At 50.2% G+C, this 249-nt stretch overlaps 1 protein-coding gene across 2 annotated transcripts in view; it reads left to right on the plus strand.

Annotated features, from left to right (window-relative positions):
- Sema4b (semaphorin 4B) overlaps window positions 1-249 on the plus strand; it is a 41735-nt gene that overhangs the window by 32687 nt on the left and 8799 nt on the right. The window lies entirely within an intron of this gene.

The raw sequence follows: 249 nt of genomic DNA on the forward strand, positions 1-249 counted from the left end.
GCCATGCTGCTGTGTCTGGGCTCTGGGCAGTGTGTCCAGGCCTGAGCTGCCGTCTCCATGCCATGCTGGTATCCTCTTTTGTTTTTGTTTTTTTTGGTTTTTCAAGACAAGGTTTCTCTGTATAGCCCTGGCTGTCCTGGAACGAACTCTGTAGACCAGGCTTTAAGCTCAGAGGTCTGTGGCCTCTAATTCCTTAGTGCTGGGAGTAAAGGCAGGCATCACCACCGCCTGGCTTCTTTTGTTTGTTTT

The sequence above is a fragment of the Mastomys coucha genome, unplaced genomic scaffold (assembly GCF_008632895.1).
Source record: "Mastomys coucha isolate ucsf_1 unplaced genomic scaffold, UCSF_Mcou_1 pScaffold21, whole genome shotgun sequence".
Lineage (NCBI taxonomy): Eukaryota > Metazoa > Chordata > Mammalia > Rodentia > Muridae > Mastomys > Mastomys coucha.